General features: G+C 49.5%; 1 long non-coding RNA gene across 1 annotated transcript; it reads right to left on the bottom strand.

The window, feature by feature from the left end:
- Positions 1-339: 339 nt before the first annotated feature.
- On the bottom strand, positions 340-9,218 carry LOC141568241 (uncharacterized). The gene is made up of 3 exons (XR_012491325.1): positions 8,899-9,218; positions 6,381-6,506; positions 340-1,235 (listed from the first exon to the last, which is right to left on the bottom strand). It is a non-coding gene; the product is annotated as an uncharacterized LOC141568241 (long non-coding RNA).
- Between the last annotated feature and the right edge of the window lie 792 nt (positions 9,219-10,010).

Below are 10,010 nucleotides of genomic sequence, written 5' to 3'. Positions count from 1 at the left end.
GTGGCTCTGGCCTTGGCTGCTCTGGCACCTGATCAGGAACACCTCCCATCCCAGGGCTGCATCACCTCACTCTGCTCCACTTCGCCCCACTCGTCACACAACGTACTTTATGTCATCTCTCCTCTCCAACTACAATGAAAGCCCCATGAAGGTGCGCTTTTAATAGTTGGGGTTACCACTGACTCCTCAGTACCCAGAACATTTCTGAGATGCAGTGAGGACAGATGTTGAATAGAAAGAAGGAAGGAGGGAAGGAGAGAGAGAAGGCGGACAGGAGATATGGATGGATGGATGGATGGATGGATGGATGGATGGATGGATGGATGGGCGGGTGGGTAGATGGATAGATCGGTGGTTGGATTGATGGTTAGTCAGAGGAGGCAGATGCTGTCCACCTAGAGCATTTATCCTGGAGATAAAGCGGGTCCAAGGTGTTGTGCTGCTGGCCGTCCTAAGAAACGCAAACTCATTTTATATCATGTAAAGGACTTCAGATCCACAGGGGAAAGGAGCCGTCCTTGGCTCTACAAACACAAACCCTCAAGATGGGTCGCCCAGGACCCAACTGCACCCTCAGCCAAGCAGCATTGATGCTGAGCAGTGAGAACGGGCTCCGAGCTATGCAGTCACTCCCGCTGCCTGCTAACCCTGCTGTGCTCACTGAGCCTTCATCTTTGTAATTACACTGGGACACGTTTCTCAGTACAGGCACCAGGAGAAACCACAAGCGAGCAAGCAGCTGGTTAAGCAGAAGGAGCACAGCAAAGGCTGACCTAGTTTGGATAAAGTGGGATCTTACCTGAACCTTTCCCGGACAGAAATCTCCCTGTAACAGAGCTCTCCGTGGCTTGGCACAGACATAGCCTTTCCCGTCCTTCTTGAATTGCCATGATTTTTATAAGTTTTGTTCTTTTTCGAGCTGAGTGGGGTTATGAAGGATGAAAATAGCTGCGAGGGTCTGACTACTGAGCCTGAGCAAAGCCGAAGGGGCAGGGCGTCCTCGGAGCTTCTTCTCACAAGTGTCGGCGTGGACCTAACAGGCAAGCGCCTCCAGAAGAGTCAAGATCAATGTACGTAACTGATGCCTGATGGCGTCATGGACTTGGTGACGACGGAGAAGGTACAGGGAGGCCGAGCGCCTGCCCACACAGCTCCTTGGGCTCACGTGGTTGGAGCTGTGGTGACAGCCACTGGCTCAGCGTCCCCAATTGGAAGGGAGCGAGGAGCTCAAAACACTGTCAAGAAAGAGTGAAAAGAATGAGAGAAGAGACTCACCTAATGGAATCTACACTCATTTACCTGAAGAGCCGTCAGGTGAAAGCGAGTAGGTCCATGCGCCTCCAGAGAATAGAACTCGGGCTAATTGACAAAAATTGTACAGAGGGACAGACTTGTCACCCGTCTGCACAGCCCTGTGTAATGCGGCCCCGCCTCTCTCACTGCCCTCATCTCCCACCGCTGTCCTCTCTGTTCCCTCTGCCCAGTCACCCTTGCGGAAACCCTCCTACACACCACGTTCCTTAGGCCACCGGCCATTTCCACCTCTGTGCTCTTTCTGCCATAAAATGCCCCCCTCCCTTACTGGAGTCGGAGCCAATTTTGACTCAGAGACGACCTCCCTGGCCACCCTCGCTGACATTAACCCCACAATCACTCTCTGACCCCCATAATACTCACTGGGTCTTGTTTAATTCTCGGCACTTACACTCTGTGAAAGTAACGTGAGACCAGGGGCTATATCTTTCCTACTTGCCACCTGCCTCCAGTTCCTAGAGAGTGTCTGATGCAGAGAAGCCCACAGCAATTTCCGATTAAGTGGATGAATGAATGTGCAAGGGGGTAAGGACTAGTGCATCACAGTGACTCTAGCCCCACAACTGAGCAAGTGGAGGGCCAGCTGTGTCACCTCCGCACAGGACAGAATAACTCTCACGACCCAGACGGGGCGGCACAGCTCCAGCCCCAGCCAGGAGCCCACAGAGGTTCAGAAGCCCAATGGCGTTCATTCCAGTCATAGCTTTGTTTTTGAAAATCCAGAGATTTCTGGCCATTTTGTTATTATCTGATGTATCAAACAATAATCAGTATGTCTCTTTAGGGCAGTTTTAGACATGACTGTATTTTAACCTGTTTTCTCTAAAGACACATTTTCTCTGCACTGAAAATCCCTAGTGTTTCTAAATTCAGGTCTCCCAGGTTTCATAATCTCAAGTCTACTAATTAAACATGAGCTTATAAAGTGATAATCATTGGTGCATCTTGGGAGGATCCAAAAAAGTGCTTCTCCAAGGGGTGTGGCTGGTGCCGAGCTGTACGCAAAGTCACCAAGTGGACTGGCCTGTCCTCAGTTTTAATCTAGTGTCAGAGGGAGAAAAAAGTCTTGGCTAATCGGTAAGTACTTAACATATTATTTCACATCCAGACCAGTAGAGATGTGTGGAGTAAATTCACCAGACTGGTTAAGATAAGGCTTCAAGATCCAAGGAGTTTCACAATGCGGTGGGTCACCTGCAGGCTGCATTTAGCGTTCCAGGAACCCACACAGCGAGGCATGACCGTATGACGTAATTCTTGCCAAGGAGTTTTGCCCAGAAGTCCGTGGGAAGGATGTCACTTCTTGAATAAAATGACAAAGCCATCTCTTGCCTGGAATGCAAAGGTGGTGTCCACAGGTACGACCGCCCTCTTTCTACCTGGAAGATGAAAGTCACAAACCAAGGAAGGAGGAGCAAGAAGAGGAAAGGACCCTGGGCCCTCGATGTCACTGGTCTGGCACCACCAGCCCAAGACCCTCCAATTTCCACTTGTAACTGGAGAGAAGCAAACCCTGTACTTGGTGAAGACTGTGGGAAAGTTTCCTGTCACTGACATTTGCCTGCCGTCTGAAACGTGGACCCTGGTCCGGCCTCCAGGACAGAAGGTGCCACAGGGAGGTGTCACTTCCCTCCCATAAGCCAGCAGTAGCATCCAGTTCTCCTGGGCATGGGCAGCGCTCAGCACAGCTGCTGGGTCACCTCTGGAAGCCCCCAGAGGACAGAGTTTAGAGGCGACAATGTTGAGTTGTCCCTGAGCCCCGTGCTCCTGGAGAACAGAAATAGGAAAAGAATCCCCCAGCCTCCATGTTCCAGGAAACGGCTCACTGCAAAGAACTTGGCTAAGACGCTCGATGCCCCGCATGCCTACGGCCAGGTCAGACGTGGACCCTGCAAATTCCCACTCTTCGCCTCGTGAAAGATTAGCTGCACCGGCCAATAGGCACAAAGTGCTAACCGACTGGACCACACTGCATTTAAGCTTCTTCCTTCCCCGCAGGGCCAGGGCCTGGAGCCTGAGCCACTCAGCCCGACACAGCACAGCCCTGCTTTAAACAAGGACACTCCCAGAGCTCGGCTTACTTCGTCCTACGAAACAAAAGCCCTTTTCTGCCAGGCCTGTGAGACGCTTGCAGGTCTTATGATCAGAGCATCCCCATGGAAGCAGCCCCCTCCCCCTCCTGCAATAGTCTTTTCAAATAAAACCTCTGCTAACCTACGTCCAGATTTGTTTGGGTTTGACAGAGGAAACAGACACACAGGGGGAAAGCATGGGATCTTGACATCTCTGAGCTGAAAGGGTGACAGACGAGACCAGAAGTTACACGTCCAACCTCTTTATCAAACAGTTGTGAGTAAATTCAGTCCAGGAGAGATGAAATGAAAAATCACCAAATCTACACAGTCATAGAAGTACGTCCAGGCCAGATCTGACCCCCACCTTCATGGTCCCTGCAAAGCTTCTCGGCTCATGGGGCAGCTGCAGATGAGGGCTGCACTCACCCACTGATGCAGACACACCCCGCTGCACACACAGTATCACCCATATACACATATGTGGGAACGTGCACACACACATAAGAACATGTACACACACAGGAACATGCACACACACACGGAAACGTGCACACACATGCACATCTACATCTCTGGTCAATCTGAGGTGCGCTGAGTTCTGCTTTCTTCACACCATGCTACAGTGAGGTTGACAAATCAAAATGAAAATTAACCAGGAGGCCACAGCAGTGGACATGCTCGGCCACGCACAAAACCACCAGGCCCCGCAGAGCTGCCCGTCTCGTGTCTCCTCCCCGAGCGAGCCCCCCCCCCCCCATGGCCACTTCTTCCAGAACCACGTTTGTTTTTGCCCTAATTTTTTTTCTGAAATTGGGGTGTTAAAATGGCATGACTCCCACATGTGGGCCTGTCTGACTCATCCTAGTTGGAACAGTGTGAATTTCTCAATCTCCAGATGTGAAACTGAGAGGTGATAAGCTATTGCTGGGTCTATCTTATACTGTGAAATCTGATGAGATCTCTTTAAACAATTAAGCGATAGGTGACTTTGTAGAAAATGCCATATGTAAGAATGCCCTGACTGTTATTCACGGTTTTCTAAGAAATCCGTCCAGAAAGAGGAGTCCAACTTGGCCCAACTCAATGGCCAAGGGAGACGGGAACGTGGCTTCATAAGAGAGATCCAGCCATCCGGGAACCTGGGTTCTACTATCTGCTTGTGTATTCAATTTGCTATGAGATGTTCCTTTGGGGGAGATGTATGGGGGGGAAATGCAGCCTCACACAGATGTATTTTAATAGTCTTTTCAGATAATTGTGGAATTCTCATTTGATACGACACCAAAAGTCAACACGTGGTAGTTTCTTACGGGTTAGATGCAGAGCAAAGGCCAAGTTACATCAATGAACTTTCCACGCTCTAGTCAAGGAAAGCCCACTGGTCTATCTTGAACTGTAAATGAATCTTTTATCCATGTATAATTTGGTTACATCATAGCTGTCATTGGAAAACAATGTTTTCAAATGCTATGTAGGTTTTCCTTTAACAACATAAAAATAAAATCACATTTGCAAATAACACCAGATCTCACCAGAAAAGTCTTTAAGTTTGGGGAGGTTGCCAAGCTCAGGAGTGTAGATACGAGCTTTCCAAAATTCTAATTTGAATCTGGAAGCTCAAATTGGATCATTGGCAATAAATACCATCAGTTGTTTTCCTTGACATGACAGGCTCGCTAGCTCCTGTTTTTAAATAAAGCTTTTTTTTTTTTTAATTTTCGATGAGTTTTAGATTTACAAAAAAACTGTAAAGAGAGTGCAGAGTCCCCATATACTCTGCACCCACTTTCCCCTGCGATCAACACCTTACATTAGTGTCATACATTTGTTACAATGAATGAACCAGTATTGATACATTGTTACTAACTGAAGTCCCATACTTTATGCAATGCCTTTAATTTTTGCCTAATGTCCTTTTTCTGTCCCAGAATAGGACACCATATTTCATTTTGTGTCCTGTCTCCTTAGGCTCCTCCAGGCTGTGACAGCTTCTCAGAAAGCCCTTGCTGTTGATGACCTTGACAGTTTTGAGGAACACTGGTCAGGTGTTTTGTAGAAATGTCCTTCAGTTGGGATTTCTCTGATATTTTTTGTCCTCGTGGTTAGAGTGGGGCTCTGTGTTTTGGGAAGGAAGATCACAGAGGCAAAGTACCATTTCATCACATCACAACCAGGGCACACAGTATCTCCTGTGGACGTTGACCTTGATTACCTGACTGAAGTAGATTTGCCAGCTTCCTTCACTGCAAAGTTACTATTTTCTTTTCCTGTCCAAACCATACCCTTGGGAGGAACTCCCTACGCTGAATCCACATTACAGAGTGGGGAGTTCCGCTCTGCCTCCTGGAGGCTGGCGTATCTGCATACATTATTTATAATTCCTCCGCACAGGAAATTTGACTTAGTTCATTTGGGGGAAGCTCTGCAAAATACCCAGGTCTGAACAACCACAGCTTATCTGTCAGATGTTCTTTCAAGTGAAAATGCTGGTTCTTGAAAAAAGAGGACAGATCAGCTCGCAGCTCAAATCACCTCCCTGAGCTTTGCCCTGAGATACCCTCACACTTGGGGATGGAGCAAGTGCTTGAGGCCTGTTTTCCATGCCATCTCACAAAACATTTTTTAAGAGTGCTCCGGCATCAAGATTTAATAAAATTAACACCTTTTACTGCATCCCCAGGAAATTCTTAGTGAACGTGGCTCGGCTTCATCTCACTGGAGTGTGTGAGCTAAAGAACTCAGTAACCACGCAGCGGCCTTGGCAGCACCACCTCCAGACACCCTGAGGCGCCCACACGTTTACCCACCATTGCTTCTGAGCCTCATTGAGAATGCCAACCCACTGGAAAAGGAAAAAGAACCGAACAGTACGAGGGTGAAAATGGTGCTGACTTTGTGGACCCCTCAGAGGACCGGGGTCTCTCACAGGTCCATGGAGAACACACACCTACAGAAGTACTATTGTAAGGTCAAGTTCAGCCTCCTCCTTACCAAGTTAACCTTCACTCCCTGACTCTCAGCGCGAATCAAGGTCAAGCTGCTCCTCCCGTGATGCCTACGGAGTCTCGTCACCTTGGCTTTGTTCCAGCCGTCCCCCAAACCTCACGCCTTCCTGTCCTGGAACAACGGCTCAACATGAGAAGAGTCACCGTGGGGGCCCCCATTCCACGTTCCAGTTCCCCAGTCAGGAAACCCCACTGTCCTCTCCTGGTTTCCTTTTTTATTAATTGCTGCCCTATTTTGAAAACGTGTCGACCTTGTTTCTTGTTAATCCACGAGAAGCTCCCCAGCGAGCCAGTCCTGGGTTACTGGTCTTTACTGCCCTCTTCTTTGCAACACCCAGCACCCAGCCTTCCCTGGCAAGCGAAAATTAACCCTTCCTCCTGACCCTCAATGCTTTCATTTTAAGCCGCGGTTTATTTATTCGCATATATAAGCTTAGTTATTAATCACATTATTTCTAATTAAAGCATCTTTCTAGGCAGTTTGCCCAAGTCAGTATTTCATTAAAAAGTAAGGGGAAAATCAAAAGATTGAAGGGAGCTCAACAGGGAGAAGGAATAGCCTGGGGACACGGGAGTAGCTGAGTTTCTTAATTTGCTCTTTCATCCTTAGCTCTTTGTTTCACCCTCTTGGACTCTGGTTATTGTGGGTGGAGAGGGGCCAGCTCAGAAGGAGTCTCAGTCATATCTCTCTGGCTCTGAATACGGAAGCCGTTCAGGTGCAGGGGAGATGCAACGGGCAAGGGCTGCCTGGTTAGAGAACTGAGGGTCGGCTGTATGATCCTACCCACTACGATGTTTAGCTGTGGAAGCAGAATCACCAGCTAAGAGCTCATCAACACTAAAGACGTGATTATTTCCTGTAACAAGGAGTTTGGAAGGAGAGAGTCTCAGTGTGGGGCGGTGGCCCAGCGAGGACCTGGGCCCTTGCTCTGCCCCCTTCAGCAGTCAGCCTGGGGCGTGCTGCCCGGTGTTTGGCTCACCTTCCCTGAGCATGTGGCTGCCCGAGCAAGAATGTGGGTTTCTGAAATGGGAATGGGAGTTGCACTGGCCGTCGGAAGGCCACCAGTAGCGCATGGCTTCCTTAGTCAAGGAGGCCATTTCTGAATAATAAGAATAATGGTCGATGGGAAACCTGAGAGCATCCAAACGTCTCTGAGGCTGACGCAGCTCACTGGGACAGGCTTTCCTGCATCCGCTCGTTGGTACCACGTGTGGTCATGTCCAACACTGTCCACCAGGTCTTCAACACCGAGCATATGAGACCCAGCCTAAGCCGCACGCGTGAGCACAACTGAGCACGCGCCCCTGGGAAACTGGGGCCCCTGAGGAGCCACATCGCAACATTGGGGCATCAAACACGTGTCTCACCTTTGCAAACCAAGCGTGTCCCCCACGAGCCAGTGACCAGACACAGCCTTTAGGTCGCTGGCTCTATGTGGGGGAGAAATCAAGACCTCCTAGCTTTTCAGTGACTCTCTGCCGAGGAAGGACGAGAAAAAGTCAAGTCAACAGCTTTCGTTCCTTGTGGCTTCAGGAATCACGTAGGAGACTGGAAACGTTCCTGCCTTGTTATGAGATTAACAATTTCCAGGGTGTTGCTTGTGTGGAAACGAGAGGCTAGAAGGAGAAGCAGACATTTTTTTCACATTTATCTTTTTTTTTCCTACTTCATGCATTTTTGTTATCAAGCATTCCTACTCTGCCTCAAGAGAAGAATCATTTGATAAATGCGCCTTCTGTTTTGTTTTCCTTAGAACACCGCCCTCCCCCGTGGAACGCTCAGCCGTCCTCCCTGGCACTGGCTCATGGATACTGTCGCTGGTCCAGCCACTCCCCCGAGCTGACACTCTGGCTATACTGCGGCCCGTGCCACCGGGCTCGGCTCTGCAGGGGTCACTCTTTCTGGGCACAAAGCAGCCATCTGCAAGCTTGATGGCTAATGTCATGTGTTACCTTCACTGGGCCCCTGGGTCCCCAGAGACTTGATGAAACACTACTTCTAGGGGTGTGTGTGAGGGTGGCTCCCCGAGAGATTAGCTCTTGAACCTGCAGACCCAGGAAAGCAGGTGGCTCTCCCAGGGTGGACGGGCCTCATCCAGCCGCTGGAATCCTGAAGAGAACACAAAGCGGGAGGAAGGAGGAATTTCCCCTTCTGCCTGAGCGAGCTGGGATGTTGGGCGGGAAGAGGGATGGACAGCACCAGGAAGCCAGCAGACACTGCAGGCCCTGCCTCCAGCGCTAGCAGTCACCCCACCACTCAGACGAGCACAGGGAGAACTGGACACAGGAAGCGAGCCAGGGCTCCCCAGCGGGTGTGCGTGAGCAGCAGCTCAAACCTGCCCCAGCTGACCTTGAATCTCACGCAGTCCGCTGCCAAAATGCGCCCTGGAGAACCAAGTGTGTGGGGAGCAGGGCCATGGCAGGGCGCCCCTGTCCAGCCCCCTTTTTATGTAGGTGAAGAAGCTGCAGCTGAAGGAGGAAGTGGCTGGTTTACCCCTGCTTACCTCCCAGGAGATTTCGGGCCGAGCAACTTTTCTTCCAGGCCTGTGTAGCTTCAGGCCACTGGGACATACTTCTCCTGGGACATCGCTCCTCGCCGTCCAGGTCGCCCACCTCCTCAGAAGCGCCCCTGCCCCAGCCGCAGAGCAGGGGCGGAGCCCACACTCTTCCCTGTAGCCGCTGCGGGAGAAGAGGCGCCCCTTCCAGCAGCCTGCAAGTCGAGTTCCTAGTGAATTAGTCACCTCCCCAGCTCCCACCCGTCTCAGGAGACTGGGAAACATCCACGATGAAGGCGGTGATTGTCAGAAGACAGATCTCCGAGCAGAGTTTGAGGAGAGCAGGCTAAAGGAAAGGGCAGAAAGGTTTGGGGAGAAAGTTGCTGAAAACTCGCTTCCAACCTGGGGATGAAGCCAATTAATGCCACGGCCGCTCAGGGACCACCACGCAGGCCCCACATGGAAGCATCAGCAAATTTGTGTGACTTGTTAAGATAAAGGATCTTATTTAAGGCCATAGAAGACGTTCTCCTCATTTGGTCTCCGATTGCCTACAGATACAATCATTTTTTAAAAGCCAGTAATAAGAAAATAATTTTCTGGGTTCCCCCCCCCCTCAGAAATGTACCCAGTGATTCAACTGAAAAAAAAAAAAAGAGGCATATTTGAGATAAATCAGGAGCTTCAAATATTTTTAGATATCATGCTGGAGAAGTGGGAATGCTGAGAAAAGCAATTGTCTTGTGATAAAATCCAATGAAAAACATCCTTAAAATAAGAAGTCGGAGGCTCTGTCCTGAGTCAACAGATGCTGACACACCTGGAAAAATACTGAATTAAACTTCTTTGTAAGAGGCACATCCAAAATTTCCATTAGAAAACTCACTAAGCACTGGGTTCAAATGCTTATGTCTGAATTTTTCTGGGAAAGCCAGGGTCTGTTTTATTCATTTGTTTCTCCCCCTAGATTTGTAGAGAAAATTTTCTATCTGGTTCTGATGATGTGTTTGGAACCTGGTCCTCAGAAGAAAGAGAAAATTACCCTTTATTGAGAAACGCTCTCTGGCAAAGACATTTATTGCAGAATTAAAATATACCCACTGTATTTTCATTGCTAAGCA

The sequence above is a fragment of the Rhinolophus sinicus genome, linkage group LG13 (assembly GCF_036562045.2).
Source record: "Rhinolophus sinicus isolate RSC01 linkage group LG13, ASM3656204v1, whole genome shotgun sequence".
Taxonomy (NCBI): domain Eukaryota; kingdom Metazoa; phylum Chordata; class Mammalia; order Chiroptera; family Rhinolophidae; genus Rhinolophus; species Rhinolophus sinicus.
Note: the sequence above shows the minus strand (reverse complement) of the source record. Positions and strands in the feature narration are given on the sequence as shown.